A 26,983-nucleotide genomic window follows, 5' to 3' on the forward strand; every position below is an offset into this window, starting at 1 on the left:
TGGAGGATTGAAATGGGATCAAAGAACCTGTCCTAAAGTAATTAGCAAGAATGTTCTTTAGTGCATATGTATAGATAGATAGATAGATAGATTGATTGATCGATCGATCGATCTATATCTGGAGTCCCCGTGAAAACATTTGCATATTATACAATAAAAAACAAAAGTAAAATGCAATCTGAGGCTTTTAACTTGTGATGTTTCATATTATATTTTTTACATTATGCCTAGCACAAATATCTAACAAAAAATTTAAAAGAGTAGCAATTAACTAAGTGGGAAAACTTCATCATTTAAATATGCACCTCTACTGTTGACAGCTTTTTATTTTAATAGCACGTTCCCCTAATAGAAAAGGCACCACACCATCATGGAGAAAAATCTCAGAAATACGGAAAAGCACAAAGAAGAACACAAAAATGTCCTGCATCCTTTTCTCTACATCCATTTTTTTGACAGTGTAGAATATATCCTTCCAGGAATCCATCCAGTCACCCATCTATCTATCATCTAATTTGTTGTACATCATTTTTTAAATAAAAAACTCACATATAGTTTTGTAAGCCACTTTTTTATTTCACTCGAAAATATCAAGAACATTTTCTTTTTTCTCCTACAATACTATTTTTACTGGCCACAGAGCATCCCTTCAAGTCCATGTAAAATAACTTATTCAGCTAGTTTTCTATGACTAGATATTTGGGCTGGTATGTTTCAGCAGAAACAAAATAGGCACAGCACTTCTACCTAAATTCTCATTAATGCTTTTTAACATAGTTTTGTGATTACTTTTTCATTTTTTTTAAGGTAAACATAAATTTTCTTAGTGGATTTAAGATTGTATTTGGTAAGGGCGCCTGGGTGGCTCAGTTGGTTAAGCGACTGCCTTCGGCCCAGGTCATGATCCTGGAGTCCCGGGATCGAGTCCCGCATCGGGCTCCCTGCTCAGCGGGGAGTCTGCTTCTCCCTCTGACCCTCTTCCCTCTTGTGCTTTCTTGCTTTCTATCTTTCATTCTCTCTCTCTCTCAAATAAATAAATAAAATCTTTAAAAATAAAAGATTGTATTTAGTAAGAGTGCCTCAAACTTAAAAGGACGTTGGCAACTCCTGAGTCCTACACAAGGCAAAACAAATGGATAATACAGACGGTATGTGAGGCCTGGGTCTCCAGGGATTCCAGAGGGCAAAGTCATGGGAACTTTTCCAAGACCTACACCACCATACTGTGACCTGGGGCAAAGATGCCACAAGACCCCATAGCTAATTCTTCATTTTGCAGTGGACTTGAATGAAATGATGATAATTATTAATCCAACAAACTATAATAGCTTTCCCCAAGTCTTTGGGGACTGTTGTGCAAATGTGTACTCAGGGACTCTTAAATACTGCTTATTAATGGCTTGACAGGCCTAACGGCTCTGAAGGAGCCATTAAAGACCATGGTGTAAATCCTTTTGAGTTCTTACTTCTTAGACCCAACCTGCGGGAGACTGCCCCACGTGCACTGAATCAAGCTGCTCAGAGTAGCAAGTGATGCTCTAACTTCTGAACGGTCCGTCCATAGTATCCAGAACAAACTGGTGATTTCCCCTGAAATACATTGCGTCTTCCACTTTTCTCCATTTAACATAATGTATTTATTTACTTATTTAAAAGATTTTATTTATTTATTTGAGAGAAAGAGAGAGCAGGAGCTGGGGGTGGAGCAGAGGGAAGGGAGAAGCAGACTCCCTGCTGAGCAGGGAGCCCGATGTGGGGCTCCATCCCAGGACCCTGGGATCATGACCTGAGCTGAAGGCAGACACTCAACCATCTGAGCCACCCAGGCGCCCCTAACATAATGTATTTAATTCATTCTCTTAGACACTTAAAAATAGTGTGCACATTTCCCTAGGAACTTCTTCTCTAATTTTTCTAATCCGTTTCTATAGATTTTAGAACTAGAGTGAAAAGTTTTGGATACTTAATACATAGTCTTTACAATGACTGGAATGAAGTCTGAAATATGTATGTCTACAGTTTTTACCTTGTTAAATAGTTCATTATTGATCATCAACTATATCAACATAGCCCAACCGTCAAGAATCAAAACTTACCATTCTCATCATCAATTTGGAGGCTTTATGAGCTTGGGTATATCGTCACTGACACATTTTCCACGACTCCCGAAATAACACTGCATGAGCAAACCGCTGGGCAAACTTGTGCTTGGGTCGCACCCAGTGCTTGGCATTTCTCTCAGAACCAAGTTCCACTGTGACACTTAGGGAGGCCAAATTACCATGTTTTGCCAGCACAGATCTCATTTTGAGTTATCGTCTTTGTTTTACAAATTTAATCTGGAGGACTGAACTTCCCAGGCCTGTGATATGTTGCCGGAGGAGCCCGCAAGGGTTTAAATTGCATCTTTTCAATGCGTTCTGGCACTACAGCCTGAAGCCAAGACTTGTTTTTTAACTGGCAACCTGCCTGCCACGAAAGGAGGAAGCAGATTGCCTCTTTGCTGAATACTTAGACAAGGTACTGATATAACAACAGTGGACAAGCAGCTGGGAGCTGGGCTGTCAGCCTGTCACACACTGACAAATCTGTTGTTCATATTCAGGCAGGATGTGTGTGTTTAGCCATCAGGATCATCCATCTCGCGCGGGCCGTGTGGGGTAGCCTCTCCCCCACGTGCCAATGGACCCAGGGCTGTTATTACCTCTTTCTGAAGGATCTCAACTAAACAACTCATTTGCTTTTTTATGATGGGGCCTGGCAAATGAGACAAGTAACATAGCCTGCTCAATTTTTGTTTCTCGCTCTTCGTTCCACACACCAAGACAGCCTGGATTGCCACTTCATGTTGCATGCATAAAATCATAATTCTAAATGGCTCCGCACTGCTGTTCTGAAAATCCACGGAGCAGGAGAAGGGCAAACATAAGAAATATTAAATTAAAGTGGTGCTGTTTGAGGGGGAAAAAAATCATTTGAACACGATGTGGGATGAGTCCTTTTGTTTTGTTTTTGTGTTTTCTTTGTTTCTTTGTTTCTTTTTTTTTTTTTTTTGGTCTTTTATTTTTCAAGCAGTGCTGACTTTCAGAATGATCTCTAACAAATTTCCCCCAGAGCCACTGAATTTGTAACACTCAGACTCTCACTCTCTCTGCAGATTCATTTCAGGCTGAATGTGAAGCCCACCTGAGACTAAATTTACAATTCCCTGGCCAAACCATATCTATATTTATATGGGCCTTTGTAAATCAATGAAATATATTTTCTTTTTTAAATGTAGGCATTTGGGGGAATTTAAAAGTGACTGAAGCTATATCCCAGAGTTTCCGATATGAAACTTTTTTACCATTTGTTGGTCCTTACCTGGAAAATTTAAAAACAAAAGTTCTGGCTATGGATTATTGATTTGTATCAGTTAATCAGTGTGTGTGTGTGTGTGTGTGTGTGTGTGTGTGTGTGTGTGTGTGTGTGAATATATATATATTATAATATGTATTTCTCATTTATTAGGTTTTTTTCAGTTCCTATGGTCAGCCTAAGAGCTCTTTCTTCTGAGGAAGTATTTTGTGCAATATTTCAGATAATCTGACCCAAAATATCCACAGATATGTGCACTCACTCAGAGAGGGAAAACAACATGTTAAGTGAAAGGCACAAATGATGCCAAAATGGCATATTAACATTTTAGCATGAAAGAATTTCATATTCCTATTGTTATCAGCAATACACCACTGCAGTTTGCAATTTAATTTTAAAAAATCTTTTAGGTGAAAGACACTTTTGTCAGGAAGAAGTAGTTAAGACAGTATTTACTATTTATTGAATTCTCACTGTTTGTTAGAATTGTCCTTGGTTGTGTTAACATTTGTTAGGAGAAACGTATCTATTAATTTTGTAATTGGTAGAGGAGTAAAAGGAAAACAGCTAAGAGTGCAAATGAAAAAGCCCCAAAGAATAGTTTTCTTCTTTTTTTCACTACCTCCAGTGTCCTATTACAACTACATAATTATTCCCATATAAACACAGAAATTAAGAAGTGATATTTACTGATTTTCCTAAAATTCTTTAAAGGACATGAACTTTCAAGGGTTGCAAAGGAAGCAAATTATTGTGGTAAAACTTTTATTTAAAGGTAATAAATTTAAAATTAATTATATATACATGTGTGAAAAAATACGTATCAAGTAATGGTCTATTACTTAGGAAATGCCACTACTGTTTCTAGATAGCATAATGTGAATGTACTCTTAACTGGGGAAATATCTTTGATTCCTAGAAATATTATTATTCCCTCGATTTACCTTGGTTTAAAGCATAACATAGCTTTAAGCAAGTATTTTACTCTGTTACAATATGTTTCCCGCATTTTTATGGGTCTGAATGAGAAGAAAAGTGAAATGAAAATACGTTCTGTTTAAATCAGTAGTGCAGAAAAAATATGAAGGATTGTTTCCTACTTTGGAAAATGAATTTATCCTAATAGAAAATAAACCATAAATATTCAAGAGGGCCAAATAACTCGTGTCAACTTTAATAATATCCACATTAACTCCTCTATATTTGCTCAAGTTTTAGGATTGTGCCTAGTTTTGAATGCAGTAGTGCTGTGTGCCCATCCTTATAAGATTTCTGGATGCTCTCTATTCTGTCCTGAGACCCCAGTGATTTTTGACTGACAGAAAGATTACCTAATAAATCTTCACTACAAACTAATTAATCACTTTGGATACAACACTAAATTGGCAGGCATAAAAAAGCAAATGAGATGGGTGTTGAAGACCATTTTCAAATGACCTTAGTGAAAAGCTAAGTACAGACTTAATTTTTCTTTCCTCCTCTCTTCTCCATGTCCACAGAAACTGGTTGAAATGTACGCTCTCATCCCCTTCTCTCTACACCAGTCTCCCTGTAACTGCCTCCCAACAAAGATTTAGTTTCTGTGAATGAAACCAGACCAAGAATCAACAAGTATTTGCTGAGCTCTGGGATAAGAGTACAGTTTAAGTTCTGAAAGGTCAAGTTCTCATGTAATAATTTAGACCCTCTGCCTGCCCTCGCCCAGCCTCTACAACACTCTGTCCATACTACTGCAACAGCATAATGCCTTTTTATACATCTGTGGGCTCCTTCCAGAAACATCTTTTATTCATTTCTGTATCCTCCTCATGTGGTATAGTATCTGGCACTCAGTACTTGGGTAATAAATGCATGCTGTCTAGAACAAAAGATGGGGGCTTTCAGTTATCTTTTCTACTTGAAATGACAATCTCTCTGCATTTTCATGCCCACTCAATAAAGTCAAAAGGTGTATTGTCTATCTTGGCTAGAAAGACAATGGTCCTTAATAGAATCAAGATCCCTCGTTCACTGTTGTTTGTTTGTTTGCTTGCTTATTTTAAAAGAAGAGAAAAATAAGAAAAGAAGAAATCTCTTGGTCAGTCCTGACCAAGCCAACTTAACATTACACACCTGATCCCAGAAGATTGAGACATGCTAGTTTTGTCACTTTCATTTGTGTCTAATTTGGTGACAGAGGACCCTTTTGGGCTTTCCCCCTCCCTATATATGCATTACCACTAACATTTCCATTACTCTGGTCCCACCAATCTCTGGGATTGACAGCCCTGTTAAAGGGGAAAAGATTTTTTTAGGATAAAGCAGAGGTTTATTAAATCCACTCATGGCATCTATCTCACCAAGTCCCTGGTCCACTTTTCCTTTGCTGTTTATCTCAAAAGGAACAGACATGGCGCTCCAGAAATCCACCTGATTTGCCACCATCTGCGCTTCCAACGGACTCACACACACAAAGAAGGCCTCCATCTTTTGTGCCACACGCCTGATGCGATCAAAGGACTAGAGGTGGTGGTCTGTGACCCCGCAGGACCAAGCAAACATTTTGTAGATTCTCTCTGTTCCCGCTTGCAACAAGTGGCCTCTCATGGTGTATCTGAGATTCATCTCTTAACCTGAGGCGTAAAAATAAATAAGGACAAAAAGATAAAACAAAATCAACACAAGAGGGTCCAAAGAAACACAGCACTCATAATTTATCACTTTGGAAGGGCTCTCCCCACCCCCAGCTCTATCCTGAGTTGGCCTCTCTCAGCTTCCCTGTGTTGCCTGGGGTGGCTTTTGTCTTCTGTTCTCGTTCATGGCTGGATGCCTGTACTGGATGAGTGGGTCCCGGGATCTGTCTGTTGAACTCCAAACACAGACACCCCTCCGACCACACAAGCTGTGGCTTCCCGGGATACTAATGAGCCCCCAGCTCTTTACTAGATCTCCCCGTTCCCATCCCCTGCCCCCCTTCTCTGCCCCCGCCCCCAGGCCAGCCCTGCCCCTTCAGCTCCCTCTCCTCCCTGCTTTGATCCTAGCCGCTCAGAGACAGAGAGGGAGAGCGGAATTATTTATTGTGCGTCTGTTTAAAATGAAAGGCTTTTACATTTTAATGAGCACTAAATAGGTGCGAGGAAATATTGTTCATTAGCTGTAATCTACGGAATTGCTTGAGTGAACTTCCTTTGGAGGCTGCTTTAAACGGTTCACTCAAGTAAAGCAGTTTGTATGGTAATTAAGGGAGCATTTTTCTGTCGACATCTGTGCTGCTATTTATAACAGGGGAGGTAGCTCACAACCACACCGGAAGAGCAGCCCTGGGTAGGTGAGGAGCGAGGCAGGTGGGGTGGGGCCCAACTATTTCGCGACAAGCTCCTTTCTCTTGCTTTCCTTCCTCTCAGTGTCTAATAATTCTTTAAAAAAAAAGAAATCCTTCCCCACTCTTCCCAGCTAGAAGAATTATCTCTCTGACATCTCCATTAATCACATCTTTCACTTGGCAGCCCAGGCAGGGAGATTCAAACTGGCTTTGGAGGAACAAGTGGCCTTCAGCTTGGTCAGGTGGTTTCGCTTGTCACCCATTTTTCTCTTGATTCCCCCTTCCACACACTTACCGTTGCCGCAAGATACCAGGATCAGAACTTTGGAATTCAAGGCAGGCAGAGAGCTCTGGAAAGTGAAGAACTAAATTGGGTATTTCAAATGCCTGCGCTTGTAGGGAACCAGTCATCTCTCTACAACACATGTTGTACAGAGTCCCAGCAGCCAGTCTGCTCTGGGGTTTCCCTCAAGTGGTTTGGAGGACTATTTGCCTTCCCCCAAACTAAAGGAAGGCCTGGCATATCCTCAGACTAGAGAGACCCAGGAGAGGGTGCCAATCTGCTAAGTTCCAGGGACAGGCAACTAGGGCAAAAGAAGTTTGTTAGGAAGGTGGCCGGGCTTTGCTGAGGCCAAGGCCAGGAAGACGAGCAGGCAATCCACAGAGGCAAAGAGCCTGTAGAAGGGCAGGCCATGGGAGCTGGTGATCCTGCCGTCAGGGCTGGGGTTGGGCAATGATCCAGCATTTGAAGGGATTACAGAGCAAGTCAGAACCACACCCCTGGGTGAAGTGGGAGTTACTGAACAGAAGTCTTTGTGTGGGGAATAAGACAAAGACTCCGTTCTTCGGAGACAAAGACTCCGAACCCTCCGAACGGGTTCCTCCGTTCCAATGACGTATGAAGTCTGAACAAATCCAGCAGCCATCCCAACTGGGTATGCTACCCTTGAACAACAGATAGGTCTTTTTAAATCTTCTCTGACTAAAGGCAGAACTATTCCAAAATTCTCAAAAAGAGCAGTTACTTTTCCTAGCTGTGAAGGTTATAGCGATACAGGGACAAGGGGTCAAGCAAAACTTAACCACTGAAGGAAGACCAGAGATCATTTACCAACTAGATTGGGATTCTTAAATGCAAGGAAAATATTCTATTCGGCTCTCCATGTCCTCTTTTCTTCTTTCTTTCTCTTTCTTTCTTCTTTCTTTCTTTCTTTTTCTTTCTTTCTTCTTTCTTTCTTTCTTCTTTCTTTCTTTCTTCTTTTTCCTTTCTTTATTTCTTGAGTAGGTACTCAAAATAAATATCTTTTGAATGAAAGAATCTACAATTGAGGATTCTGTCACTAACTGGAATGACATCATAATGGAAAAATGAAATAGAAGTGAGAGTGATAATTGACAACATTTCTTCTCCTGGGGAACCTTTATTTAATCAGTGAATTAAGAAAGAATCAACAGCCTTAAAATTGAATGCTCTTGCTCATCCCATTCAAAATCCTGATTTGGAAAATACAATGAGAAACTCACATCAAGTGCTTGTTGGGTGGGATCGTACGGTGCACACAGAATCTCTACCGATTTCTGACCCCACTCATTATAACCCTAAATATCATGAACTCTCTCTCTCTTTATTAAATATCATATTCACTGACAGAACTTATTGTTAAGCACAGTATTTTATCCCTACGCTATTTTTGTCCTGACTCTATTTGTATTTGATTATTGTATTTTGTCCCAAGGCAACTTCACTAAATGACTGATTTTAAAAAGTCAAATTAAGACATAAAAAGTGTGGTAAACTTCAAATAAAAATAATTTACACTTGGAAATAACATGAATAACCCAAATCCTCACGTGAACCCCAAATTACTTTCAGTTTAAAATAACTGCCTTTCAGGGCACCTGGGGGCTCAGTCAGTTAAGCTTCTGACTCTTGGTTTTGGATCAAATCATGATCTCAGCATCCTGAGATCCAGTCCTGTGTCAGGCTCATGCTCAGTGTAGAGTCCGCTTGTCCGCCCCGCCCTCCGTACTTTCCCCAAAATAAGTAAATGAAATCATTAAAAAAAGAAAATAAAGTAACTGCCTTTCCATACACCATCAATACAATTAAGCTGGGATAACCTTCTCATCTGATTGTTCTTTTCCCCCATGATACAGTGCCTTGCCTAAGGGAATGATTAGAGTAAAATATGGGAGAGGAAACAACACAGGAAGAGGAGAATGTTCAGGTCTGGAGCTTGGGGAGAAGTCTGTATTAAAAATGAAAATCTAGGAATCCTCGGCCAACAGGGGCTGGTGGAAGTCGTGGGAGTGAAAGGGCTTTCTCAGAAGGAGGAGAAGATCTCCAAAATGGGCCTTGAAGAGTGTTAACATTCAAAGCTTGAGCGGACCCGTAGCAGTGTGGTTTGTATCATTCTGTGTCTCTCCACAGTACAAAATTCACCTGCCGTCGACACACACGTGGAACTTACTATTGGTAGAAAGCCAGATGTCTATGGTCATTATTTTTCCAGATTGACAGAAGTGAACACATCCAGGGGGTAATCAGTATTCATGCTCTTTCAGGTATCATTTTCTGCAAATTACCTGCTGTACTCAAAGAAATTCTAAAAATATCAAATCTTTGCATTTTTCTTACAAATAAGATTCTAAGTTCCTCGAGGAGAGAAGCCAGGTCCCATAATTCTTTCTGTTTTCAACTGGACAGAGTGCTTATATAAAGGGAATGCAAAATAAATGTCTATTGATAAGAAAAAAATGATTCTGTAGGTACTTATCATTAATAAGACATTCAATCTCAATATTCTTTTATCTGATCATGTTTTCATTTAATAAATATTTGAGTGCCTTCTATGTACTGCCACAGTCTTATGGATGCAGCTTGAAGTGTAAAAAATGTCTTAGATATTTTCTTCTTTTACATTTATGGTTTATATTCACAGTTTAGTTTTGTTTATGATTAAAGCAAAGATAACCATTTAATTAGTTATAAGAATCCATTTTTAAAAATAAGCATGTTGATTTTTAATGAAACCAGCCAGATATCATCTTTTAAAACTATTTCTTTTCGTGGTTGGCTTAATGTGGTTGCTTTCTGTCTTCTATAGTTTTTGCTTACTTAGGTAAGATAGAGCCAAACATTTTAAAATAATTTCTTCAAAACTGAGAGAGGGAGGCTCCCTTCTTAGGCTTCCTGTTCAATTTCGTTAGTTAATATTTATTAGGAAGGCAGGATATGATGTATGCCATTAGATTATTTTAAGCTGAGCCCATTTTTTTAATTCCATGTGAAAAAGTAGATTTTGACCATGAAATTTGACATATGTAATCAACAAATCGTAATGTTTTGCAAGCTTAAGCTTCTCACTTAATTTAGGTGTCATTGCAGTATCATCACACTGAAATTCAGCATTAGGAGCCAACAGGGCATATTTTGGTGCTCCATTAACATTTGCCTTGGAATTAAAACTTGATGCATTCAACCACCTGCTGCATATATTAATGGGCCCCTAAAACGTGCCCCAGAGTGACATGTTTTAGTACGCACACAGAAGGGTTCTTTAACTTTCCATTTAATTTTAATCGTTTTTCCCAAAATATTTTCTAGAAAGTGCTTTTCTCAGCCTAAAACACACTCTTTAAAACATTCACAACTGGAGTATAAAAGACAATTAGAACAAATGTATTAGACTGTTTTTCTCTATTGTTTGTAAAACATCTCGATGAATATGTAACTGGAGAAATACCACCACCACTGGTTAGAAACCGGAGGAAACTTTTGCCTAGACCTGAGTTAGAGGAGATGCCTTGTAAACATATTTCAAAGTGCAGGCCAAGGCTTTATCTGGGAGACTGAGTAGAATTGGGGTGGGGGCTGAGAAGAGCTAAATCACTTTGCATGAGAAGTGGCAAATATGGTGAGTAAAAAAATAGCAGAAGAGTCTGAGAAGGGATGGAGAGAGTGAGAAGATAGGAGTGCAGTCCAAGGACAGGGGCAATATGACCGAGGGGCGGGCAATTGGAAGAATTTGTAATAGTCAAGTGCTGGTTGTTTGCTTTGCTGCAGCAGAAATCCCTCCATACCTTTAAATGTGTGTAAAGTCTGATACGTGCACAGATGTCTCGTGTGACTATTCTGTTGAACTGAGATGAGTTAAATCTTTTAATTTCAGATTGAGTTGATGACACCTGGAAGAGGGACAGTCTGTGTAGGAAAATTTGGTTCAAAAAACGTTACTTAGAGCCCGTGGTGATCAGTCTTAACAAAGAGGACTTCCCAAGAGAACTCTGGGTCTGACGCATAGCCCCTGCAGTTCCTAACTGGGTAACCTTCCAGGAATTACTTACCTATTTTATTTATCCTCTGTCTGGATCCATAGAAGATTCTAGCCAAGGTGAATTACTGAATCTGTGAGAGCCTCAATTTCCTCATTGGTAAAATGGCAAGAACAATCCGGACAAAAATATTGTTTGAGAAGTGGTTTTCAAATTTCCTTATCCTTTTCATAATGATCCCACAAATGGAAGGTGGGACAGTCCTTGCTATCTGAATCCACCAATTTTGGGTATATTATTCATAAGAATTCCAATCATTGATTTTGAATTTGACTGGACTATGGAGAATTATCAAATGTGGGGACTTTTGGATATTATTCTAGGGACCTCACTCAGTTATTCTTAACATCACCTCTGCTTTTGTGATTTAATGTCTTTATGCATTATTCACTGAAAGTGGTTTCAATTCATAAGAGGTATAGTGTAGTGGTTTGAATCCAGGCTCCATTATTCACCGTTTATTAGCCATGTGAGGTTACTCATCTACTCTGGGCTTTAGCTTCGTCATAAGGTTGATATGAGGGTTAAATAAATCATATGTATAAAGCACTTAGAATATACTTTTTAAAGTAGTAAATGTTCTGTTCACATTAGCTTTGGGGGGCGATCCTTTTTAAAAAAATTAATGGACTTTATTTTTTTAGAGCAGGCTTAGATTCACAGCAAAACTGAGTGGAAAATACAGAGTTCCCACATACAACCCCTGCCCCCAAGCCTTTCCTACCATGGACCCCCCATACATATCAGGGTGTCACATCTGTAAAAATGGATGGACCAACATCAACATATATCATTATCAACCAAGGTCCATAACCTATGTCAGGGCTCCCTATTAGTGTTGTACATTCTATGGGTTTGGACAAATGTATGGTGACATGTATCCACTACTACAGTACTATACAGAATAGTTTCCCTGCCCTAAAAATCTCCTGTTCCCCACCTCTTCATCCCTCCCTTTGTCCAAACCCCCGGCACCCGCTGATCTTTTGACTATTTCCACAGGTTTGCAAACATATTAACTTTTATTAAAAATAATAAGTCATTACTACACCCTCTTAGGAAACAGGCATTTTATATAAATTACTTAATCTTAATCATGGCATCTTGTATAAATTATTTTATTTAATCCTAATCACAGATTTACAATGTAAGGCTTATTGTTCTCATTTTATAGATGACAAAATAAGGTTCAGAATTTAAATTCTTATGTCTTTCAGATACCAAAATGTATTAAAATTGTTGAATTAAAAATGGTTTGGATTTTGATTTACAAAATCATTTAAGATATTGTATAATATATTACATATCCTGCTTTCAATTTAAGAAGACTATATAGTCAAAGAATATTCACTATCACTACTATATTGAATTCAATACAGTGTCTTTATAAACCAGCAACTATTGATAAAACAGCGTATTAGTTTAAGATTTTATAATATGTTTACCTTCATGTTCGTATTAATTTATAAGGGAAGTAATCCTTTGTAGACATTTTGTTAAGCAAATTCTAAGTTATGATACCATATGATAGAAACAAATGAATAAAACTCCTATTGTATTTGTAGCTTACTCTGAAATTTTTTGATAAAACATATTCACAGCATATTTGGATATTCATGTATATGATGATAATCCTATATCCAATTCTTGGATGAATTCATTTCTCTTTTGCCTTGTTTAAATTGTTCTATTGGTTCTAACTTTTGATGTATTGACAAGATCACATATTTTGTTTCATACTTCGGTCACTAATTCCATCCTTACTATCTGCTTTAAGCCATGATAAACTATGAATGGGTTATAAGTAAAATGATACTTGGAGATAGTCACAGTACAATTCAATATTTGACTTCCAAAATGCATCATGAGGAGGTAGACTCACTCCTAAAGTTTTATAAGGACATACATCCAAAAAATTTATCAATGAATCTAGTGAGTAAGTAAAAATATTCAAATACAATTACTCTACCAACACACTACTCAAACTTATCACACCACACACTACTTGCTTTGGGGGCAAGTGAGTAAACTTCAGATGCTGTACCTTTGGAATTTTCTGAATTTTTGGACTTCTGCTGTATAGAAAATGAGGTCAAGCATTTCTAATTCCTAACTCTCAGACTCAAATGCACAAAGAAAATCAAACACTGAGAAAAAAATTTTTATAATATTCTGTGAAGAGCAAAGCATGAGAAATTACAAAGGATGCAAAAGAAAAGCATATGACTTTTGCTTACAAAACTCCTACAGTATGCTTGAAGAGGAAAAACTATGTATATATATGTACATATATATTTATATAGATCTATAGACATAGACACATACATATATAGATGTATGGATATAAAGATTCTGGAGCAGCATATGTACCCCCATATCCTTCCTCTCCCACCAACTCAATTCCTGCCCATCTTTCAACATTGTTCCCAACACCGGCATCTGAAGACTTTATCAGAATCCCCACAATAACCTCTATTTCAGAATTCCTTAATCACTTAAAGAGAAGGTCAAGACCATACTACGTTTTAGCTGCTTATATTATCTTCCACATATTGCATATAAATTTCATTAAAAAGCAGAACAAATTGTATCTCCTAAAGGAATACACAAGATTCCTTCCCCCCACATGCTCTCCCATGTCACTTTCTCTGGCTACCATACCTCTCTCCTTTTGCTGTCACTTTCCTGTGGGAAACAGTTACTCTAGGTGCCTCTCTTGTGTGAGGTACAGTTATCTTGGGGCACCTGGGTGGTGCAGTTGGTTGAGCTTCTGACTTGGTTTTGGCTCGGGTGGTGGTCTCAGGTTTGTGGGATTGCCCATGTCGAGATCTGCACTCAGCACAGAGTCTGCTTGGGACTCTCTCTTCCTCTCCCTCTGCTCCCCTCCCTCCCTCTCACTCTAAAATAAATAAATAAATCTTTTTTAAAAAAATACAGCTCTTTCACTGTACTCTACTAGACTGTCTCATCCAGTAAGACTTACATTCTCAACTGCTAGGACTCTGGCTTATTTTCTGATTTATACCCAAGGGTTAGCAAAGTACTGAATACAAATACTGAATCCATAAAGATTTATTAAATTAGCAAACAGAATTTGTGGCAGCATTTTAATGATTAGAGGCTGAATTGAGATGGTCATTGAAGGAATGACTGTCAACTCTTTTTGAGAAGTCTCAATTCCTTTCTTTTTTCACATCCCATATTTGTTATTTCATAAATCCTGTTAAGTCTCTTTATATCAAGAATCTAGCCTTCTCTCACCACCCCCACTTATAAATACTCTCTTCTGTTCAACAGATGCTTTGGCTAATCATTGAGGAAAATGGCAATGGGGACTCACTAGTGGGCAAAACGTTTTAACACGAAAGAAACTTCAAATCTGGCCAAAAGATGCACTATACATCTATTTGTTGTCACCCAAACATTATAATAATGCAAGGCATGTGATTTATAAAGCTCTCTAGCATTCAAATGTCTGATTTTGATAAGATTCCCTTAGAGAAGGTGTTTTTGTGCCTTAATATGGCTGAGGAAAAAAGCTCAGAAAGATAGAGATATGCCCAGGATGACATAAGTAATTAAGTGGATAGAATTGGGACTAGAAGCAAGGCCTTGTGATTTCTAGTTCAATGCTGATTCCTCAATGTTACATATATATTGTGTTATATAACTATCACTAAGATGTTTTATGTTACCTAATAATTTCATATTATTTTTTCAAGTATGCAAATTAAAACTTAAGTTAGGTGTTCTAGGGGATTAGCTAAGCACTTTTTCCCCCAGTAAATATGGAGAAAAAAACATGAAAAATACACATACAAATAATAGTAAAATATGATTTATCAGAAAACAGTGCCCTCGAACATAATCAAATCTTCTCTCTGAAGTCTGCCGAATATAACGAGAAAATCGCCTTCAAGACCGTGCGAAATGAGATTTCAGGTTTAATTTTGTTGCTTGGGATTACCTATCTTTCTACAGGTCATACTGTTTACTCCATGTCAACATTTGATGTTGGCCATTGATTTTAACCTCATTTAGTATAACATTATGAACAGTAATGTATATGAGGTATTGAATATTAATAATTTATTGTTCTGTCTACTATTTGTATGTAGGCAACTGATATATTTTTCAAATGGATTTTTTTCTGTAACTCTAAAGAAATTACAAAAAAGTTTAATAAATAGTCAGATGGTAGCAATAAAAAGCCTATGATTCACAGGATCACTGGTCATCAGTGTTTATTTAGAGCTGATACTGTGGATGTGCCCTTTCAGCTCATGGGTGTCTGCCTTGGGGTGTGTGCTCCTTCAAGGAAGAATGTAACTGTCCATCATCTTTTTCAATGTTCATTGAGCTGTAAAGAACAGAAATTCACCTAAAGAAGCTCAAGGGCAAGGCATGGGAGGAGGTAATTTTAAAGATGGAGGAGAACCCCATGGAAGCACGTATTACTGAGGAGGGGACATAGCTACACTTCATGGGACTGGAAAATTGCTCTAGAGCTACTATATCCATCTTTTTCTCTAGAGTTACATGATTTATTATCTCTGCTTTTTTCTGTTTATCTGTATCATTATTTTCTCTACTGACTAATTTCTTCTTGCAGGGCTCTGGTTTCTGCTTATTTAACCTAACGTGTTCTGGTTTGTTCTAGGTGTAACCTCAACTCAAAATGACATTTTTACTTTCAGTTTCTGTGTATCTTAACTGGAGAGAGGGAAAGAGAAGGGAGTGAAAAAGAAAACAAACAGCAAAATCCTATCGGTTCGGGCTCAGCTAAGGTATTCGCTCCCCTCAGGGTCATGTATTTACCTCCAGTCCAATCAGCAGAAACCAGAGGGACACATAAACAGGGCTGCCTAAGTCCACACACCGGGTCTAGAGGCTGGGAAAGAATTTTAAAGAAGAAAGCAGCAGCTGAAGGCAGTGATAATCATTTCTACTATGTCTCTTTAGGTCACTTGATAGAGCCTCTTCTTCATGCACTATGGATGACAAGTCTTAAAGCAGATGAAAAGGAAATGGAGAAATTTCTCTCTCTCTCTGTCTCTCTCAAACACACAGGTGCACACACACACACACACACACACACACCCCAAGATAATGGTTTTAAATAACCTTCTGTCTCCTTTTTCTAACTATTTTCCACAGATTTCACCTTGCCTTAATAAATATCATTCCATATGCTTCTAGTTTTATGGTAATGATGAGAAAAGGGAAGGAGAAAAAGGAGATATGAAGTCAGATTATTATTACAGTTGAATGCTGGAAAACCAGCTGGCAAGTTATAATTTACTGCTGTTCATTAATCAGGTACCGCTTAGATCTCAAATATAAGATTCCCTACATGCATATTCTTATACAAGGTTAGGAGATGAGTATAATAAAGGTAAACATTCAATGATGATATAACGCTTTGCATTGTCTGGTAAATTACTTTGTGAATACATTTTAAAACTTAGGAATTTTTTTTGTTTTGCTTTTCTCTGGATAGAGCTTTTATTATAAATTTTTGTGTATACCATTGAAAGGCAATCAAATACCATAAAAGAAATAATATTTTGACCTCCTGGAAAGTCAATGCAAAGAAAGAGGTTTGAATTTGGAAAGGGAAAAATAAGAAATAGAACAACAAAATAAAAGCTGTCTTGGAAGTGTTTTAGGCTCAGAGTGGAAAGCCAATGATCAAAGCAAAATCAGAATCTGGATCTAGAATCTGGACACAGAGCACAGTTGGGCAAGTAGCAATTCTAAGGGTCAGTACTTGGCAAGCAGGAGCTTGGCAGGCATTTGCTGCTTGAAGACGGAATACCTTCTCAGATCACACGCAAGCCATAGGTCTGGACTACAGGCAGTTATAGTAGAAGACACCCAGAAATCTGGCCAAGCAGAGACTGAATAAAGAGGGGTTAGGGGACCCAAGCAGAGAGTCTTGCCAGCAAGTAGAGAGCACTAGTGCAAAGCAAAGAATTTCTGGCCAGAGTGTTTCTGAATAATGGCCGTAACTGCTCTTGGCATAGGGAATAAAGAAATCCGGAGACGGTGAGGATTCCTAGGGGTGGGAGATGGAGGAAGAGATAAATCCATCACCATTTTTATTAGGAAAGCCTTAATCTCGCTTGTATCCTGGCATAGGTCTTGCAGAGAGAGCTAAGAACATAATCTGCCCTCTGATATCAACAGATTATTACATATGATACAAATACAGAAATATTCAAGAAGCAACATACATTAGGAATACATTTCATATCATTATAATCTTGGGCTGTAATATATTTATGGCATTGACTTGGCAAATACCTTATTCATTTGAGAAAAGCACTGTAAAAGCTTATTAAAGTTAACGGGGTGAACATTCTAGAGCACAGCCTTTCTTCCTTTATATGTTCAATGCTTAACTAACTAGTTAAAAATACTCCTCTCTACACTTTGCTAGTAATATGTATTTCCTGCCCTCAAAAAGATTAGAACTTAATAAGTCCATCTGACTTTGCTCAATATCAAATTATTAATACATATTTTTACCTGATGGTGAAATTCAATGAAAATTTATATCTTAATCTTGGGGAAGAGCATTCTCTGACAAAGAGAAATCTGTAATATTTACCAAGCCTGTTATATGTACTGTAATCTGTAATATTTAGTATAGCATTTGCTAGATCAGACAAATGCCCACATTTAAGAATGTTTAAACACCACGTTCTAGAATACTAAATAGAAATAATTATGTTAATAAAATATGTTGATATGAAATATATTGATATTAATATTTATTAATGTTAAAGTAATATTAGGTGTTACTTTAAATTTAATTTTAAAGTAATGTCCATGAAATGTTGATTATTGGGTTTTTAACAAAGAATCTTTCAGGGCAAAGGTTTTTTTGAAAAATACGTTTGTTAACTACTTTATGAGTATAGAATGAAGGTTTCTTCATTAACAAGAGCCATATACAACCTGCTTTTTTTGTTTATGTGTAGGACCATTTGGATTTTAAACATTCAAAGCACCTTACAGAGTGATAAAGTATCTTCATTTTACAGAAACTTGATTAATTTCCTACCCGAAACTGCTAACTGCTTCTAATCATATCTTGCAATGGAATTTCACTTTGTTAAAAAAAAAAAAAAAAAAAAGCACCAGAAAAGTGAATTTAGACTATGGAATTTTAAAAATAAGAATGTAGTATGGTGTTTACTGAACTCTACCTATGAAATATCCTCTTTTTCAAATGGCACGCTCCAAGCCAATGCGATCGTGATACAAAACAGATATGAAAGAAATAAAACCTAAAGGAGGCACAATCACCACGCCAGTTATAAAGCTCTTTTCAAACACGGTTGCGTCGAGAATTATACTGTTAGCATTAACTACTCTGCTAAATGTAATTTCAGAGCAGCTTGGCTATGCTGGGACCAATAATGTTTCAGCAGATGTTAACAGTGAGGGAATTTAAAGATTACAGAGTTTCATGGGTGTAGTAAAGCTGCGGTGGGAACAGAAATATTACCGTAGCTGTTATGTTCTGAGTGCATCGCATTTACTGACAAGTAATACATGAGTGATAGTGAGGACCAAGGGAATGGAACTTTATACTTACTGGTCAGCAGCATATAAATTCCATAAATTAAACAAAGTTTTATGTATTCTTCATGTCTTTCCAGACTGATCTTCCTCAGAGGGCCTTTGTTTCATGTTAATTCCATCATCAAAGCTTTGTTCAACCATACTGTTCTCTTCAGGAAATGTATATCTTCATTCAGGATTTGCTTCCACACATCTATCCCCATTATTTTTAAATCTTGGAGTGATTTCTATGTGGAACTTCAGGCAACCTCAACATTTTTTATCATGGGCTTTCTTAGTCTCCCACTCCTTATATAAATCCCATCCTTGTCCATTTAAAAGAGACAATGTTCAGCTTATTTCTTCCCTTAGTGATCTAAAAGGAACAATCCCGTGATCTCTGAAGATGTGAATGGGAGAAAACTTGGCTAACGGCATTATCTTTCCTTCGGCACAATCTGGGGGTGAGGGCAGTAAAAGAAAGGGAAAAGTTTCCCTTTATTTACCTGGAGACAAATGGAGAATGGGCATGATAGCTCATATAGTCCTTGGTGTTACCTCCAGCTTTTTTAATGGGGCCAGGTAATTAGCCATTAGACAATAAAAAGTTCCTGATGGGCTGAATATCTTAGATCCCAATAACCCCACCGGATTTCAGGACAAAGCCAAAGTTAGATTGTGAGACTGTAAGAAGCAAGGCTAAAGTTATAGTTTTATAACAAACCAAGTCAGCAATAGTTTTTAAAATTTTAAAGTGTATTGATGTTGAAAATTATAAGACTTAAACTAATAGTGTTCGGTGACTTCCAATAGGCAAAAAATTAGCCATTTACAAATCCATTTTTCTAGTCATCTAGACACAAATAAAGAACTTCATAGATGTTGGACCTCATTCCACCACACCGACCAGACACTGGAGTAGAATTTTTGAGTAATATATCCCATTACTTGAAATATGGATCTCCCCATTTAAAATCCTGATAGGCCAGCCATGCCTATATGGAGCCCATACGTGACACTTGTCTTTCTCCTTCGCTCATTTGGCTCATGTGTGTACATCTTTCTTGTTACTAGATAGTCAGCTAGATTGAGAACATGGATTATTTTATTTCTTGTTGTTCTTCCATCCACTAGCACTTTAACAGTGCTTTGTAATAGTAAGCAAAAAAATAATAGAGAGAGAGAGAGGAAGAAGACGTTGCTGAAGATCTTAGCTCTAACTAGCTAGAAAGTACATAAATTTCAGGAAATTGTGTGAAAAGTACTCTCCAGTTATATGTTGCTATGTAAACATGTTTTTCTATATTTTTATGTACAGTAGTCTGTTGGCATTTCTATCATAAATATTTCTTAATATTTAAGTAAACTTGTGAAGTTAAGAGCTGGAAGGGACATTAATTAGTCACCTGATCATTTAGTTAATCCTGTCTTTTGTTAGAAGCCTGAGAACTTTCTCCCAGAGATTCAAGAGGGGTTCCTCAATAACCCCCCCCCAACAACCATCGTTATATTAGCTTCACTTTGTTTATGGCCAATGGAAAATAGTACTCTCTTCGATGAGGAAATTTGGGGAAATGGTGACTTTATGGTTTAAGGTAGGTGTTAGGTTCCTCTTTCTTTGAAAAATTAGACAAATTGCTTTTCTAAGTCCACATTACTGGTGCCTTTTACAGACTGGGAAGGGTCTGAGATTTTACCTATTTGTAAGCTAAGAAGCTAGCCTGCTCATGCCTGCTGGCAGAAGCCATAAGACTCGTGGGTCAGAGACAAGGGATGTATTGCTTACGGCAAAGGCTGCCGCCAGAGTATCAGTGTGTGCCCCCTTCCCCAAGCCCCAGTTCCTACAAGGCAGTATGAAGACGGATAAGAGGCACCTGTGCACATAGTGGGTTATGTTAGGGGAGAAGAATTCTGAGCTTCAAACTTGCTCTTTGCTCCTGATGGAGACCCTATTTCTCTATTCCAAGGCTGTTTGCTGCGTAGACACCAGGAACAGGCAGTCTGGGAGCAAAGGCAGAGTGCGCCTCTGCTTGCAGACGGACAGACCTATGAAAGACTCATGGGGAAATGGCTCCTCACGGTGATCATCTAGAAGTGTCAGGTTGTTGACCTTTTACCTGCAAAGCAGTTTTACTGACACGTCCCACACTGGGCTGCATGCAAGGTAAGATGACGATACAGTTCTCTGGTCCTGAATCGCTCCTGCATGGGCTCTAAGACACATCTCCTTTCAAACAAATTCTCAGTCCATCGCCGGATGTCTAAAGGGTAGAAGTTATGCACTATTGAAATATAAGTGGTGAAAGCAGTTTTAATTTTCTTGCTGGCACTATTATCTTTTAAGTCCTAATAATCTCTCTCATGCACAGGCCTTGAGCCTATAAATCTGTACAAGTTCAATTAGCAATGCGGTAGAACTTTGCCTCAACAGTGCAAGGCACTGATAAAAGCAAACAATACAATTCTAGCGTGCTGCTTATTAAGAAGGGAGACACCCACACAGCCGGCAACAGACAGAAAGCCTTTTTATTTTGATGGTACTATTTCACTGTCTATCATAAACTTAGCGAAGCAAGCTTTCTCTATCCTGCTCTCCTTTTATTGGATATAAATCACCCCTGACAGGAAGTTTTATGCCTAAATCCGTTTACTGTCCTTGTTGGTAGTCTTTAAATTAATATTTATAAGCCGAAAAGGCCAAAAAGGATGCAGCAGTAAAATAGCTAAATGCTTCAGTTGGACCTGAACTGATTTCCGCCTCCTTGACCATTGACATTTTTTAATTACTCCTGACCCAGCAGCCATTGTCAAGTCCGTCCCTCTGCCTACAAATCACTGGCTTTGGTGGGATGGTGGTGGACAAAATGCAGTTCAGTAGGGTTTAGCTTCTGCGCTACACGTGAATTTTGAAAAGCTTTAGTAGGAGAGGAGAGAGACAGAAGAAAACCTTAGAAATGAGCAGTGGCTGAAGGCAATGGTTTAAGAATTGTTCAAATTGGAATTGTGTAATGATGGATCTTTTTAACTTTCATGAAAATGCACAATATATCCTAAAAATTGCCTTTGAATGAAACATTAAGCTAAATTAATTGTTGAATTTTCATGTACAACATTAGCCTAACACCTCGGAGCAGGCAATGCTGATTCGGTGACTTCATTCTTCATCACCGCCTTCTGTTAGTAGCTCTTATTCTGTTCGCCTCATGTGTCCACTCCTGGTTTTGTTCAAAGGCCTAAGCTGTTATTCCTTTGCCTAGTCCTGTGGTGCAGGCAGGCTGGCCCCAACTCCACAGGGGCCCTTTTGAATGGTCCGCGTCAATCATGGTGAGGGTGTGAGAATGTGACACAATTCTGGCCAATGTGACATGAGGGAAAGCAGGGTAGGGAGTGCTTCATTCTGGGGAATGGTTCCTTACTGTTAACAGACATGATGAAGAATGGCCCTTTGTTGCTCCTTGTCATATCTAGAACTAATGTTGCCTTTTTGCCACTCTGAAGGAAGCCCACTGGAGGTCTGATCCAACACATAAAGGAGGACAGGTCCAGGGGCATCCCAGATGAGCAGAGCTGAAACCTTGACATACCACTCATGGATATTGCCCTAACTATGGATTTCTTGTCCTAAGGTAATAAGTCCTTTATTGTTTAAGCTAATTAGAGCCATTGTTTTCTGGTACTTGCATCCGAAGTCATCTTTCTTTACAACAAGCTATATGGTATTACCTAGGACACCGAGCCCTCACAAGAAGTGCGGCATTTATAAAAACAGAGCATTAAAATAAGACAAGCATCAGTTCTCTTTGCGTCCTTCCTTCTTCCTCCCTAAAATAACCATATCCTTCTATGTGCTGCATCTCTCTGAGAAGGCTTATATCGTAGGATTCTACTTTTCCTCCTCTGTAATCCCTTCTGCAGGATTACATCTGTTCTTGAATGCTGTCACATATGAGATCGCTTCCAAGTGTACCTGTTCATCTCTGAATCTTGCTACTGCAGTCCTCCTTCCCCAGATGCTCAAGGGGTGTTTAATTTAGCCCTGAAGGATACCAAAGTATTATCCTCTCCAAACAAATTCTGCTTCCTTATTTTTTCCATCTCTGCTGAGGGTAACACTCATCCATTTCACATTTCCCCTACAAGTTGTCTTTACTCTCTCCCATCCAGTTAGCTTATCTGACCAATTTTCCATTATGCTCTTTCCTACACCAGTCACCAGAAAAGGAATCTGGCAATATTGTTTTTAAGATTTTATTTATTTATTTGACAGAGGGAGAGACACAGCGAGAGAGGGAACACAAGCAGGGGGAGTAGGAGAGGGAGAAACAGGCTTCCTGTGGAGCAAGGAGCCTGATCCCAAGACCCTGGGACCATGACCTGAGCCGAAGGGAGACGCTTAATGACTGAGCCACCCAGGTGCCCCTGGAAATATCTTTCAAAATAGGAATCAACTGAAAAGATATAGATGGCTCCAAGAACTAATGGATGCCTTACAGAGCAAGCAAGAGGCAAGGGGGCTGGGACCTAAGCCGAGGAAGAGTTAGGTCTGTTCACCTTCACTCCACTGCCACTGTGATAATTCACCTTCAACTCACTCTACATTCTTTTGCTACCTATTCAAGGTTCAATGTCCCATTTGTCAGACCAAAGTCTCATGCCCCTTCCCCTCCTCCCACTCCTACTATCCATTGGGATCTGGAGGGAGAACCTGGCCCCTTTAGAGCCCATAGTGGGAGATAGAGTGATGGACACTCACCCACCAAAACCATATACAATAAAAGGTTCCCTCAAAAGGGAGATCAAAATACTCATAGAAAGGAGTGAACATAAAGGGTGGTTGTTCCATAGCCTAAAACCTAGGATGGTCCATTAGCCATAAATTTCATCTTTCCCTCAATTTACCCAACACAGCTTTAATCCAGATTCCTGCCACTATGTGTCTTGCTGCGAAGTCAGCCAGCTATTTGGTCTTTCTGCCTGTAGAACTGTCCACTCCCCATGCTCACTTTAACCATCGTCAGCTTCTAGACTTGGTGGCCTCAAGTATGGCCTCAGTTTGGAGATTTTCCTGCTCAGGGACCTCTCTTTCTAAACCGGAGCAGCTCATCACCACTTCTCAAGTCCTCTTTCTTATTTTATCTGCAACTTGACCCTTCGACATTTCCCCAAATTTCCTTATTGATTATATCTGTATTATTTACTCTCAACTTATTTTGCTTATGTCTTCTTTTGCTCCTGCACTTCCTTTTTCTCTTAAGCCCATGCAAAAGTATTCCTCAATTAACTAACCAGCCAATCAACCAATCACTAAGCCCATCCATAAGCCTCCAAGATTGTCTCCTACTAAATCCCACCATCTTTGTGTGGCTTCCTCATATCCAATATCCCTTAATATTTATGTATCAGGTAGATCAGTAAGTGATGCAACTAAATTAGACAGTAACCCGAGAGGGGCAGGAATTATGTCCTTCTTCCTGTTGAAGGCTAAGTATATGACAGGATCTGGCAGACAGAAAACATTCAATAAATGTTTGCTATCACATTTATCTCCACTCCCAATGCCTGCCTCTCTGAGGCAACCACTTTCAATCCTCCTAAATGTTTCTTCTCCCTGCCACACACTTCTTCTTTTTTCTTATTTCTAAATAATGTGGTTTTCTTAGTTTTTCAGTTTTAGGTATTTATGTCCTGCTATGGAAAGAATAAACTGACTTCTCCGATACCCCATTTGCCCCTTAACTCTACTTCTGCACTAACCCAATACATCAACATACCAGCTCTCTTTGTATCTTTCCAAAATAGTTATACTATTGTTTTTGGCTAAGGCATTTTATAGCATTTACATTATTGGCCCTATGTTATATTTCTTTATTTCCACAATAGTTTGTGCTATTAGCTCTCCAGGCTACTGCTCAGATGGTTTGGATCCCTTGCCTTCTGGATTCCATGCTTCCTTTTTCTTGGTTTAGTTTTTATAGAGCACATAGTTTAACAGTTTCCTAAGAAAATTGTACATGGGAGGTAAAAAATTTTTTCAGGCCCTGCATATCTAATATATCTTTATTTACTCTTATGCTTGATTGATAGTTTAGCTAGGAACAAAATTCCAGTCTGGAAATCATAGCCTCTTAGAATTTTGAAGACATTCCTCCTCTGTTTTCAAGTTTCCAGTGTTGCTATTGAGAAGACTTATGACATCCTGACCCCCAATCCTCTGCACTTCACCTATATTTTGTTTTAGCTTGTTTATTTGTCTTTCTGGAAGGTTTTAAGATCTCTTTACCCAAGAGTACTGAAGTATATGATTGCATGCCTTGGTATGGATCATTTAAAAAATTCATTGTGCTATGAATTAGCAGGACCATCAGAGCTCAAATTGTTAAGTTCAATGTTCAGACCCTAAACTCATCTGACTGGACCAATCAGCTGCATTTGACATAGTTGGTCACTATCCTTTCTTTACTTGGCTTTCAGGATATTCTTTCTTCCTCTGACCTCACTGGTCACTTCTTTGCAAACTCTTTTACTAGTTCTCCATTTCCCCGACCTGTTAAATTGGTATATCCCAGAACTCAGTCCTTAGCCCTCTTTTCTATCTTCACTAACTCTCTTGGTGATTATCTACATACCACCTATCTTTGTATGCCACCTATAAACTTCAGATCAACATATTGAACAACTTCCTCGTCATCTCCACTTGCATGGCTCAGAGAGACCTTATGCAACAAGTATACTTCTGTCTTAGGACATACTACCTAAGTAAGCTACCTGGAAGATCTGCTTTACTTTATCTTGTATCTATTCTGTCAGATTTTTAAGTTTCTCTCATATTTGCAGGAGTTGTTTTTCTTTTCTTTTGATAGCATCCTACATCGTGTGTGTGTTTGTGTGTGTGTGTGTGTGTGTGTGGTTTCAATATCTTCTCTTCCTGAGGATATTAATTATGGGATTTAAAAAGTGTTTTCATCTGTTTTACAGGGTTTTTTTTTTAAAGATTTTATTTATTTACTTGTGGGGGGAAGCGCACCGAGGGGGGAGTGGGAGGGACCGAGGGAGAGGGAGAAACAGACTGCCCACTGAGCCAAGAGCCCAATGCCCAGGCTCGATCCCAGGACTCTGGGATCATGACCTGAGCTGAAAGCAGGTCCCAGGACTCTGGGATCATGATCTGAGCCAAAGGCAGATGCTTAACCCACTGAGCCACCCAGACACACCCTGTTTTACAGTTTTTATTAGTTCCCTGAATTACCTCTTTTCTCTCCACTTTCCTTGTTATTAGTCTCTGCCTTTCCTGGTAAAGACTTTCCTCACATGTCTGATGATCCCTTAGCTGTCTGTTTATATTTCAGAATAAATCACTAGGAAGCTCACTGCAAGCCCCGTAGGGTGACCTAGTGGAGACAGGCCCTTTCACTGGGGGATCCTCAGTTACAGAATCTTTTTTTCTTTTATTTTTGTCTTTTCTCTTGGATTGTTCATAGTCCTCAATCTCCTGCCTGGTGGGTCTAAGTCTGCATTTTGGTTATCAGGAAGAAGGTAGCTGGGGTGTAAATGTTTAGCACATTTTAATTAATGGCCTAATTTTAGTAAGGACTCCCATCCTTGCCTTGTAGACTGGTGTTCCAGAATGCAGTCTCTTGGGTAGGTATTCCAGAGAATGGCCCTCATGTCCTTTTCTGGAGTTGAAGAAGGGTTGCTACCTGGATGGGGAAAGGGATCTAGGATTCTAATTGTTACTTAAGGAAATTTTCAACAAATCTTTTTTATCACTCCCACCTGGCACTCCTGACTCTGGGTTACTTTTTGCCACTAATTCCTGAGACAAGATTCTCAGGTAAAATCAGCCTGTCTCTTAGGTACCATAGTGATGGGCTCAAGTTTCAGCTTGTTGGGGTCTGCTAAGTCAATGGCCACTTCTCCATCCATTTTCCAGTCTCCAAAGCACTGATTCCTGTTTCCTCCTGAAACTTCTCTCTCACTTTCTTTGTCTTTAGAGATTTATGCCTTTTTTCTTTCTTCATTGTCGCTTTAGTATAGTTTTAGAAGGAGGCTGAAATAAACAGGTGTGCTTATATAATAGATCTTTTTTTATTACATATTTGACTTGGAAAACATAGGAACTAAATCTGCTAAGTAATATGCATCATCCTTCTGGGTAATGCTGTTTTTTGTCAAATGCAAACTGTGATGTGAAATAATGAGATTGGCTTTCTGATGTGGCTCATAATCCAACCTCCAAAGGCAATTTAAAAAAATCAGTGTCAAAATGTTTTGAGCAATAGCTGTCTGCTTAGGATAAGTGTCTAACCTCCAAGGGGACTACTTTGTAGGGGACAACACTACTTTAGATATTTTAATTCTGGTTTTGTATAAAAGTTGATTTTTTTTTTTTTTTTTTTTTTTTTTTTTTTTTTTTTTTTT

Source organism: Callorhinus ursinus, unplaced genomic scaffold (assembly GCF_003265705.2).
Source record: "Callorhinus ursinus isolate GAN/ISIS: 27379988/994484 unplaced genomic scaffold, GSC_fseal_2.0 scaffold54, whole genome shotgun sequence".
NCBI lineage: Eukaryota > Metazoa > Chordata > Mammalia > Carnivora > Otariidae > Callorhinus > Callorhinus ursinus.